This window comes from Mus musculus, chromosome 3 (assembly GCF_000001635.26).
Source record: "Mus musculus strain C57BL/6J chromosome 3, GRCm38.p6 C57BL/6J".
NCBI lineage: Eukaryota > Metazoa > Chordata > Mammalia > Rodentia > Muridae > Mus > Mus musculus.
In genome coordinates, this window is record NC_000069.6 from 153,830,852 (window position 1) to 153,842,815 (window position 11,964).

At 45.0% G+C, this 11,964-nt stretch overlaps 1 pseudogene; it reads left to right on the top strand.

Annotated features, from left to right (window-relative positions):
* The first annotated feature begins 318 nt into the window (after positions 1-318).
* Gm25757 lies at positions 319-441 on the top strand (annotated as a pseudogene).
* Positions 442-11,964: the final 11,523 nt, after the last annotated feature.

The window sequence follows — 11,964 nt, forward strand, 5'->3', positions numbered from 1 at the left end:
CTGCTCTTCCGAAGGTCCAGAGTTCGAATCCCAGCAACCACATGGTGGCTCACAACCATCCGTAACAAGATCTGACTCCCTCTTCTGGTGTGTCTGAAGACAGCTACAGTGTACTTACATATAATGATAAAATAAATAAAATTTAAAAAAAAAAAAAAAAAAAAGAATACACAGTGTAGAGTTGAGGGGAAGAGAAGATTTGAGCCCTAGAGAAGGATGGACGAGAGACGACAAATGTCAGTCAGCTACCCATCAGACAAGTGAGACAGTTACTGTGACAGATGCCTGGGATGGAGCAACTTAAAAAGCCGAGCTGTTCCTGCTCTTGCAGGTGTGGCTGCTGTGTCACATGGATGTCAGTAGGTGGCAGAGGGGAGAGAGGCTATGTCTATGCTGAGTGTTCTGACCTTCAGACATCTGAAGGATTAGTAGCCTAACATTTCCTGAAAAAAAGTGAGCCTGAGACCACCACCAGTCTGTCACCACAGGGCCTGGACAGGGAACTAGGTTGAGATGACTACCAAGACAGTGCCAGGTAGGCCTGGACAGGCTCCCAGGACAGGAAGCAAGCCAAAGGCGGGAAGAAGCCAACCTGGGACAGCAGGCCCCAGGCAGGAGTGAGCCCAAGACAAATGGCCGCACAGGTGGGCCGGTAGAGGAGCTGGCCTGAGATGAACACTAATCTGTCGCCCTCCAGGCCTAGAGGGTGGGGACAGATCATGCCCAAGATGACTCCTGCCCTGTGCCATATTGCACAAGCAGGGCATAGCACTCCTGAGACCTCTCCTGAGACGACCTCAGACCCTGAGCCACCCGGGCACCACTAAGAGGAGCAAGCGAGTCGTGGAGAAATGAAAGAGAAGGAGAAGCAGAAGGAAGTGGGCACAGTGGAGAGAGAGGTAGTGAGGAACAGCCTGCTGTGAGTACCCAGTGCTGCTACCTTGGACCATGGTGGCCTGTGCTGCCACCAGGTGGTCACATCTGGGTCTGTGGCCCTTCAGCAGCAGGGGTCTGTTACTGCCAAAGGGCTGTACAGAACTGGTCCTACCCTTCACCTGGGCATTGAGAGGAGCTGGTCTTAGAGGCACAAGAGTGGGAAAGCTGATTCTGCCCATAGCCAGCCACAGCACTCTGGAGAGTCGGCCCTGCACATTGTGGGAGTTGCAGGTTAGCTGGTCCTGAGGATGCAAGCTTGGGAGAAATGGCCCTACCACTAGTCTCCCTGTGGCTTGGATGAGAGAGGGGGCAGGGGAGGGGGGGGGTCACCCCCTTCTGCGGCAGGCAGGAAAGCTGACCTTGACAGAATCATGAGAGCAGGAGAAGGGCCTTTCCCTTTACCTGCTGCAGTACTTGGAAGAGCAGGCCCTGCACCTTATCTGGGCAGCACAATGGAGCTGGTCATAGATATGAGGGTTATGGGTGAGCCAACCAGGAGGGTGTGAGCGTGGGAGAGCTGACCTGCCTCTTGTCTGATATGCTGAAGTGTCCCTCACCCTCAACCCTGCCACTTAGAATGGCAGGAGGGAGACTTGGTACTGGGGTCATGAGAGTAGCAGGGACAGTCCTGCCCCCCCCCCCCCAACTGCTGCAGCAATGTGGAAAGCAGGCCCTGCATCTCACCTAGGAGGCAGTAGTGGAGCTGAGCCTGATACGGGGCTTGCAGATGAGCAGGCCCCAAGGATGTGAGCACAAGAGAGTTGGTTCTGCCTGTGGTCTGCTGGGCAGTGGTGACACAGACAGTGAGAGACACCCTCCTCCCCTCACTCACCTTTGGGGCAGGCAGGTGAGCTGGCCCCAGGGCATGCACGAGGGCGGGAGAGCCAGTGGGCTGACCATCTCTGACACTTTCAGGCCTGGATTCAGGCCTTTGAATTGGCCCACCCCGACATCTACCCCATTGCTGGAGTCCTACAGATCCAAAACTACAGGATCTTCATGACAAAGGGCAACAGCGGGATGTCTGAGAGGAGCCCCAGTGAGGATCCAGTACTGATGGTGTAGCAGAAGCCAGAGGCCTCCATCCAGACCAGTGACTCACTGCAGTGAGCGTTTGCAAGCAAACACTGTGGGACACAGAGTGCACACCGCAGCTTCCACAAGATTTTATTTTTCTCTATGGCAGGGAGGTTGCAAGGGTGACAGGCAGGTAAAAGGGGAGATGAGAGGGGTTGGGGAGTATGATGTGAAGTCCACAAAGAACCGATAAAAGGTTTGAAAAATCTTTTTAAAAAAAAAAGTGAAAAGATTTATTTTGCTTCATGGTTTCAGCCTCTGGTTCCTCGGTCCTGTTGCCTTCGGGATTCACCATGAGAGAGAGAAAAAAATGCTCACTCCACGGCAGCTGCATAGAGAAGGAAGCAAGGAACACTCACGCAATGACTATCCTCACTAGAACCAAAAGTCACCCAAAGGTCACCGCCCTCTGGTGTCACTGAAAGCTGGGGACCAAGCCTTTACCACATGGGTATTCTGGGACAGTCATCCAAGCCACAGCAAAACCCAATGGCAGGAGCAGGGTTCTGTATACATAAAGAGTTCTCCATGAAAAGTCTCAAGTCTTACCTGAGAGAGGAGTCTGGGGGAGTCTTTGGGATAAAGCTCGGAAGGACACTGCCTGCCTAGAGAGCTGTGTTTCATGCACACATTAGAGCGCACAGCTCATTAACGCACCAGGCCTTGCTTTACTACCATTTTCCAACATCCAAGAAAAACAATCCAGGCATCTGAGTCGCCAAGAAGCATCTTATTCCTATCACCTACAAGGAAATGCACCGAGATTGCCTGTCTTTCCTGACTGCTTCTGGTCTCCCTCAGCTTTTCAGGGAAGCACTTTTAAAGGTGTTTCAAGGACAAACAAGCTCAAATCTGATTATTATTTCTTTTGACAATGCTTATTAAAAACTAGAGAGACAGAGACCCTGTCTATTTCTCATTTCGGCCGACCTTGTCATTTTCTAACGACATCAGCAAGAATAAAGCGTTATCTGTGCCAAAGGTAACATTATCTTTGCAAGAGGATATATTGGAGAAATCTCTTGTCTGGTAACTTACACTTTTTTATCATTATGCTGAGAAGCCAAGGGAAAGAGTAAAGATTAATGTTGGTCAAATATAGTTTCCTTTCAAGTCTACCTTGGCATCTACACTACTGAGATTTCTAAGGCATCTTCAGTACTGAGATTTCTAAGACAAAGGCTTATATTAATAAGCTAATAGTAATTTTGTCTTGTCCTATTTTGTGTGTGCTTGTGTTTGAAGGTACACTAGTGCGTGCCGGCCAGAAGTCAGAGTCAGGTGTCTCTCTTAATCACTCTGCATCTTATTATTTGAGACAGGTTCTTTCCCTGAACCTTCAGGACAGGAATTCAGCCAGAGCAAGTCCTGGCTATCCCCCTGTCTCCATTTCCCAGCACTGGGTTTGCAGATGCACCACCACAGCCCGATTTCAACTGAGTGCTGGGGACCCAGATTCATACGGTATAGCTGAACCATCTCTCCATCCCTAATAATACATTTAATGTCAATTCCTCCAAAAATGCTAGATATGATGAGTCTATATTCTGCACATACTTTGATATTCATGTCTGACATTTCATTCTCACCAAATAAACAAACAAAAAAGCCAAGGTTGTGAATTAAAAAGAAAAAAAGTAATTTGGTCAGGCAGACCAAGCTTGGAGAAGGTCCCCTGCCATCCACGGGTGGTGTTTACTGGGGAAGCCCTGAAATCATTTTCTTCATCTACAAAGTGGGGATGGTTTTGAGCCTACAACATCTATATGTATGTGTGTTTGTATGTGTGTGTGTTGCATATATATTGGCTCCATTAGCTGAAGAACTCCAATTAATACAACAGAGTGCTAAAGTCTAAGAGGCAGTGGGGATCAGTGACACAGCTCAGTGGTTAAGGGCTCAGACTGTTCTTGCCAAGGACCCGAATTTGGTTCCTAGTTCCTACATCAAGGTGGATCTGATACCACTGACCTGCACTGGAGTGGCCACACCCATTTACAGACACACATATATACACACACAATTAAAAAAAATTAAACGAGGCAATTAGGTATTTATTGAGTAATTTGTTAAGTACAATTCTCGGCACATGCTAATATAAACACTACACATTGCCACATTGCCTTTCTTGTGACCGATAATACATAAATTGTTTTAGCCGAGTTGAAATAAAAATATCCCAACATTATCCTCTTGGATTCAAGACACAGAATAAATATCATAGTATTGATCAAAGCAGTTTGTCATCTATCTCATGTCCTTTGTTGTCTGAGTTATTTGTTTTGATGAGACTACAGATAGGATGGACTTCAAATCTGTCTTTAGTTATTACAGCAATGGAGCTCATGTTGGCTTATTACAGTGTCAGTAACTTCAAGGTCAACTGCCTACTCTTCCTTTCTTACAGATATTTTAGGTCATTCATTTTTAAAGCTGTATTTTCTAAAAATAAAGCATCTATGAGAAAAAATAGCAGCTCAATAAATAAGCTGTCCAATCAATGTGGTGGCACTGACCTGCGTTGTAGGAAGAGGCGATTACTTTCTATTCAATGTTCTTGTGAAAAGTGCACAGTACGGACAGAATATGATGCAAAATGTATTAAATGATCCGTTCATTCCCAAGCAAAACCAGAGAAGCAGAAGTGGGGGGCTCACAGGAGGGGCGGGTAAGGTAGATGCTGTGCGTGCCTTTCAGATCCTGACTCAGCCCACTAGTCTTGGGCAGCCCATTTATATCAGGCATTGTGGTTAGCACTAAGTATGTAAAAGTGAAATAAACACATTCTCTGCCCTTGAGCTCACAGCTTACACTCCACCCTTTGTGGAGTCCAGGGCTTGATGAAGAAACTGAGAAAAGGACTGAGTGGAGAATACGGTCAGCGTGGTGAAGAGACAGGGAGGAGGAAGGCTAGGTCAGTCAGCCCCAAGGGCATGAGAGCAAGATTGCTGACCAGGGCCCTGCTCCTGTAGGCGTAGCCAGAGCAGTGCTGGAGAGCTCCCCCTAGTGGTGCAGATAAGGGAGAGCCTGCAGGCTGAAAAGTTCAGCTAATCCAGGGCTTTGAGTTGGCCCACCTCCAAATCTACATCATCTATGAACTATTAGGGCACATGAAGGGGCCAGTCCTGCTGCAGGATCTCCATGACACAGGGCAATCATGGGATAACCAGGAGAAGTCCCGGAGATGATCCAGTATTGATGGTGTCACAGAAGCCAGAGGCCTTGAACCACAGCAGTCACTCACTGCCATGAACTTCTACAAGGTAAAGGTGTGTGGGCAAAAGGGCATATATCCTGTGGGACACACTGAAACACAATACAGCTTCCATGGTAAGATGTTTTCTATGCTTTGTTTTGTTTGTTTGTTTATTTCTGTTTGTTTGTGTTGCGAGGGCAGATACTAGGAGACAGGGAGCTGAGAGGAGTTGAGGTGCATGATGTGAAAGTCACAAAGAATCAGTTGAAAAGTTAAGAAAACTTTTAACTAGATGGTGGTTCTAGATTGTGGTTCTAGATTGTGCCCTGTTAGTAGTTAAACCAGCCAGAACAGCATTAATCCAGCATGATGGTGTCATGGCCTGCTACAATGTCTTCTTGCTAGGAACAAAGGATATTCCACGGCTCAGGAGTCTGTTGGTGCTATGCTATGCTCCTGCACGGGCTTTGTTACGTTGTAGCAGAGACTATTCATGAAGATTCTTGCTTCCCTACTTCCATAAAGAGTGTGAGATGTGCAGAGAACAAGGTTGGGAAAGGTGTCCCCACTCCACAGGTGGTCTAGAGGGCAGTGTGATGAATGTAAAACATTGCTGACATTCTTTAAAATTCCCTGCAGAGTCCTGTCCCCTTCCTCTGTGTATATATTCTATAAATAGAATATGGAAAGAGTAAGAGACCAGCATTTACCTCAATTTAGGGTGATTAGTAGACAGCAGGTCATGAATCCTGCCGTCTTCTAAAGAGTCTGCATAAAATTCAGTGACAACGAAAGCATCGCATTTTACGGTGAAGTCTTCCCCTTTACCGGAAGTGGCTCCTGATGAGCCAGTCTCTCTGAACTCTGTGTTTCCCCTCTTTATACCCACAGTTTCATCATCATGATCTTCCCCGTGTCTCTCCCAGAACAACGTGAAGACTTCTTGGGATAACACCTCTTACAAACTCAGGCGTAGCAGAGTGACTGGGATGACCGCTGCTGTCCAAGCCAACTCCAGTGTGGGTTGTGCTTTTAGTTGTCAGGTGGATGAGAGTCACTTTTGCACACAGGTATGTCCCAAATACTGTGTGTTGACTGGATGAGTGATTTACAGCAGCACCGTAAGCGAAAACACTGTTAGTACAGTGCTTGATAAAGCTAGTACCAAAACCAGGGATCTGATCCCAGGAAAAGAAAATCAAGATATTAAACATTTCCAAAGTCTGACGCTGTGATGTAGAAAGACAGAAGAACAGACAAAAAGTTTATTAAATACATGACTGAAAAGGAACCAAAACCAAAAAATTTCTCTCCTCTGTTTATAACCTCACTGAGCTACAAAGACAAAAAAGCAGTCACTTAAATATATTTTCTGTTTAAAATTCCCTGCACTTTTGAAGTAGAAGTTTACATCGTTTGAGTTGGCCAGTCAGTGGCAGATTTATGGTTTGATGCAAACACACTTTAACACCAACCAGAAGAAAACTCGTAAGGAGGCATCTTGGTCCAAAAGACTGACACGAACTGAAATACAAGAGGGAGAAGGACTTACAGGTGGCTGGGAGAAAGCAACATGGTGACTGTAGAACTGGTCAGGATACGATGTCAGCACAGCAGACTCCAGAACTGTGCAGAAACCCAAAGAGACAAACCGTTAAATGCAAGGCAGCAGTAGCTACTGGGTTCATATTTCAGGAACTCTAAAGCCATGCTTGTTAGACACATCGGAAACTTTGATATGATCAGTAGATTTGCAGAGCAGAGATATGGGGGTTGGGAGGGAAGGAGAGAAAGAAGACAGACGGAGGGAGGAAGAGGGGAGGGAGGAAAGATGGTTTAGGCCTGACCAAACTTCAAGCAGGCAGTATGGGTAAGTGACTGTGTACAAACAGAAAGAGGTTCTTTGTAAAATTGAGATTTAGAACCTGAAGCTAACTTCCTAAATCCTTGAAAGTTTCTCAAGTAATTAAAAGGAAATTTCAAATAAAGGAATTAGGATGAAAACAATTTTTTAACAAAACTTACCTTGAGCACTGAACCAACTGTGTAGTGTGTGTGTGTGTGTGTGAGAGAGAGAGACAGAGAGAGACAGACACAGAGACAGAGAGAGGAGAGACAAAGAGAAAGAGAGTGAGTGTGTGTGTGTGTGTGTGTGTGTGACAGAGACAGAATGTGTATGTGAGTGTGTGTGTGTGTGTGTGTGTGTGTGTGTGTGTGTGTGTTGGGCATGCACTGAAGTCTGCTGATTGAAAACAGATAGCGTGAGGAATGGGATCATGAATCTAGGGATGGAGCCAAGAATCACTGAGGACAGCTACAGAAAGTTAGTCTGAGTCCTAGTCCAGGACAAGGAGTGTGGCTGGCTGGGATCAGGCCTCCCGTGTGCCCCCACTCCTGCTTTGCCTCTGTGGGGGTATCCGTTGCTCACTCTGCATTATGTGCTGCATATGAGAGAGGGAAATGGAGGGAAGACGGATATAATGCATGGGTCTTTAGGGGAAGGAGCCTCACTTGAGGCGCAGGTCACTTGGGCCTGAGTCAGCACGTGGTAAGAGCTGACCACATCATTCGGAGCTGACGCTGTGACAAGAGAGATGAAATGTGGTGATGACAGCACAGTGTCTAGTCCGTGGCGCTGGGTTTCATATGCATGAAATCTCGCTGGAGCCATGCTGAAGCTCACAGTCTAGTCACACAAACTGTCTCCCACTATATCAGTTATGCTGGGGCAAGCTCTCCTTTCCAGTGCCAGACATGGCTGGATCCCTCAGATAAAACCACTAAAATATGAACTGATCCAGAGACCAAGAAACAGTCTGTGGTGGTTTGAATATGCTTGGCCCAGGGAGTAGCACTATTAGGAGGTGTGGCCTTGTTGGAGTAGGTGTGGCCTTGTTGGAGTGGGCGTGGCCTTGTTGGAGGACGTGTGGGCTTTGAGACCCTCCTCCGAACTACCTGGAAGACAGCAGACTTTGCCTGTTTGTCTTCAGAACAAGATGTTGATCTCTCAGCTCTGCCTGCACCATGCCTGCCTGGACACTGCCATGCTTCCCATAATGATAAAAATGGACTGAACCTCAGAACCAGTGAGCCAGCCCTAATTAAATGTCCCTTATAAGAATTGCCTTGGGGCTGGTGAGATGGCTCAGTGGGTAAGAGCACCCGACTGCTCTTCCGAAGGTCCGGAGTTCAAATCCCAGCAACCACATGGTGGCTCACAACCATCCGTAAGGAGATCTGACTCCCTCTTCTGGAGTGTCTGAAGACAGCTACAGTGTACTTACATATAATCAATAAATAAATCTTAAAAAAAAAAAAAAAAAAAAAAAAAAACTAAAAAAAAAAAAAAAAGAATTGCCTTGGTCATGGTGTCTATTCACAGCAATGGAAACAAACCCTAACTAAGACAGACATTGAATAAAGTAAATTGTTGTCTGAGGACCTAAGACATTCTGTAGTACTTCTAATAGGTTGGTTTAACAATTTAAAAAAACAAAAAACAAAAACATTTTTAAAAGAATTTGAGTCAGAGATAATTTATTTATAAATAAGTGTGGAAGATGCAGCTCAGTTGGTAGCGTGCTCGCCTAGCCTGCATGAAGCTCAGAAGTACCACATAAAGTAGGTGTGGTCACCTGGGCCTGAGATTCATGCACTAGGGGCAGAGACAGAAAGATGAGAACTTCAAGGTTATTCTCAGAGCCAAATACCTAATTCAAGGGCAATCTCGGCCACAAGAGATGTAAACAAATGGTAAGAGTGGAGGCCCTGGTGTCTTTGGAATGGTGCTCTGCTCTTTGTTGGTTCTGGGCCCTCATCAGCTCTAAGTCCAGGAGAGACACAATGGCAGGCGTTGTTCATCGGAAAGCAGAATGGCAAGGCTTGGGCTCCTGTACTAGCTCTGTGGGGTACTGCACTTAATGGGCAAGACCAGTCTAGTGATCTCCCGCAGAGACACCCATTGATTTCCACTGCAGGTTATTTTGCCCAGTGGCATTAATTCCTTTGACTACACGACCAGCAATTCAAAAACAAGAGAGTTCAAATTAATAATGTTTTACTGTGGTCTTCAGAGTCCTTTAGTCGGAGGCGCCTTTGCCTCAGCTAATTTGTAATGGAAATGAAAGAACCTGAAAAGTCAAAAGTTATATCCTGACCTGGTAAATTAACTTCATTTAAATCACTCTGACTACAGGAAAGAGCAGACCTTCTTGCTTTGAGGGCAAAAAGAATCACAATTTGAAATGTCATTTGCCTGGGCTAGGCCTATCACATTGAGTGGTATTTAAAGATTGCATCAAGATAGCTTCACACTGAAGTATAATGGGAAAGTCTGCACTGGGAAGGGGAGGAGCTTTAATGCTACTCACTGGGAAATAGTTCCAGGGTCAGGACCAGTCCACAACTTTACTTTATGAAACAGCTTTTCCCTGGAGCATTAAAACCTAAAAAGTTTTCCAACGACTAATATAACACTTTTTATGTAAAAACAGGGTGATGTGATTAGAAAATGGGAATTTAAAAATATTTGATTATCGTGGCTGGCAATGATGATTTGGGGTTAATAATTATCTAAAAGAGGCAAGATAAAAGCTTTGGGGCTTAAAAATATAAAGTGTGCTAACAAGCAAGGGCACGCAGAAAAAAGTCATTTTTCAAAGAGTTCTCTCACACTTCGGGTAGGTCCAGCTAAAATTCTCTGGCCAGGTCAATCACGCCTTCTTGTCATACACTACCAAGGCAAGGCCATGCCCTCTGGAGACTGGTGAGCTCTAGGTTCATGAAGAGAGACCCTGCATCAAAAAATAAGGTAGAAAGTGATAGAAACAGACACTGGATGTCAACCTCTGGCTGCCACATATATGCACAGGCAAGTAAGTACACACATGCATCCATACACACTTCTACCACACACGGGCATATACACAGACAGACAGACAGACAGACAGACAGACAGACACATAGAGAGAGAACAAAAATCATTATAGTCTATAATATGCCCAACTGAAAACATATAACACTAAATATTTTTATTAAACTAAGCTAAAGGATAATAAAGGGGGGAAAGCTAGCAGCTGAGAAGCTATTAAAAGCTAATACTAATTGTAAAAAGTAATATTAGGAAGGTCAGAAATCAAAACACTAGTGAAAAAAGACAATGGTTTGGTTTATTTTAATGCTCTGGCTTAACTAGTCTCTTTCCAGTGTCTTCTATGTCAAGAAACACCCCACTCTCTTCTTTTGAAATGGTATCTGTTGGAGATGTTGGCAGGAAGGTAATTTCTTTAGAGAGACTTCGCCGGTGCTCATTCCAGTCTGCCCTACTTTGTGTATGCTTCTGTAACATCCCAGAACAGCACTTTATGTGCTCATTATCTGCCTCGTTCATTAGTTTATAGTCTTGTTGCCACTAGTGGAGATCAGCTTGAACCAAACTAGATATATAAAGTTAATACAGAAAGAAATCCTGGGCCAGTGAAATGGCTTAGAGGGTAAAGTGCTCCCCACATAAATAAATAAATGTGGTAATAATACAAAAGATATCTCAACAAACTCTTCTCATTTTTAACAGCAGTAAAACTGAGTGGAATTCTGTCAGCTATGGGACAATATTCAAAGCATGGTGTCCTGGGAGCTAGAGGGGAGGGCTCTGCAGTTAAGAGCACCAGCTGTTCTTCCAAAGGCATTGGTTCAATTCCTAGCACTCACATGATGCTTACAACCATCTGTAAACACAGTTCCAGGGGATCTGAGGTCCTCTTCTAGTCTCCTTGGTGACCAGACATGCACCCGATATACATTCAGGCAAAACACCAATATGAGTAAAGCAAAGAGAAATGAATGGGATTTGTATCATCACAGAAGAGTGGGGAATTTAAGACATGCAGTCCCATCATCTCCTGTCAGTGGGCCACTGGGTAAAAGGTCACCTGATGAAATCAATACAGACAAACAAAGATATTGGCTGAATTTAATACATGTGCCTGATGCGCATGCTTGATTAAGCAGGCCTGGCTAAGATCACACTTAAAAAGGAAACGGCAGTAGCAGAGGTCAGCATATAGAGCCTTCCGTCCTCACCACTCTCCATCCACAGGCAGTGGCTACCTGAGGCACCAAGTGGAGGACCTAAAGCTTCCTCCAAGTCAGCAGGAGACAAGTCGCCGTGTGCCCTGGAGGAGGAACAGGACTTCTTTGGCCATTGATGTTTCTTTGGAAAGATAAAGGCAAAGTAAGGAATGTTCTAGCAATGGCTGTTTAACACTGCCTTGAAATTTCTACCCAGTAAGCAAGGCAGGAACCAGAAGTGGATATAAATCTTCCCTGACCTCAAAATGCCAAAATTATTTTTATTTTCAGATGACACTGTTTCTGGGGAAGATGCAAAAGAAGAAACTAGAAAAGAATATGGTTAATAAGAAAGCCTAGTAAGATTTCTGGTAATTAAATCCATACAAAGAATTCAAGTATTTTTTAACATTTCAACAGTGAACAGCTAGATATATGATGGAAAAATTCCATTCCAACTATTTACTAACCATATAAAGTACATAGAAACAAACAAATGTATGGAGAAATGTATCAAGGTTGTTGATGAAGGAAATCATGGAAACTCTGGGCTGGAGAGAGAGTTCAACAGGCTCTCTAATCATGAGGACAGGAGTCCAGATCTGAGGCAGGAGGATCACTGGAGCGCAGGGAGAGAGTACGCCTGAAAGGAACAGGCTCAGACTGGTAGACAAGGCCATTTGCCT